Genomic DNA, 252 nt, shown 5'->3' on the forward strand with positions numbered 1-252 from the left:
TTGCAACATATACTATTCCGGTGACATATTGCTGCTGAGAATTGAAAGAGTAGGATCCAGTCAACAATTCAAATGGCACAACGAAGGGAAGAACACGAAAACAAACCGACAAGAGTTCTGGCGTTCTCCTGTTGCTCTATTCGTTGTTCCGTTTGCAAAATTGAAGGCGTGCCGAGATGGTGAAGGGGACTGAGAAATACTACATATTCATGGTTTAGTTGTAATCGATAAAGGAGGGTTTGTTTTTACGAT

Source organism: Penaeus monodon, chromosome 19, assembly GCF_015228065.2.
Source record: "Penaeus monodon isolate SGIC_2016 chromosome 19, NSTDA_Pmon_1, whole genome shotgun sequence".
Taxonomy (NCBI): domain Eukaryota; kingdom Metazoa; phylum Arthropoda; class Malacostraca; order Decapoda; family Penaeidae; genus Penaeus; species Penaeus monodon.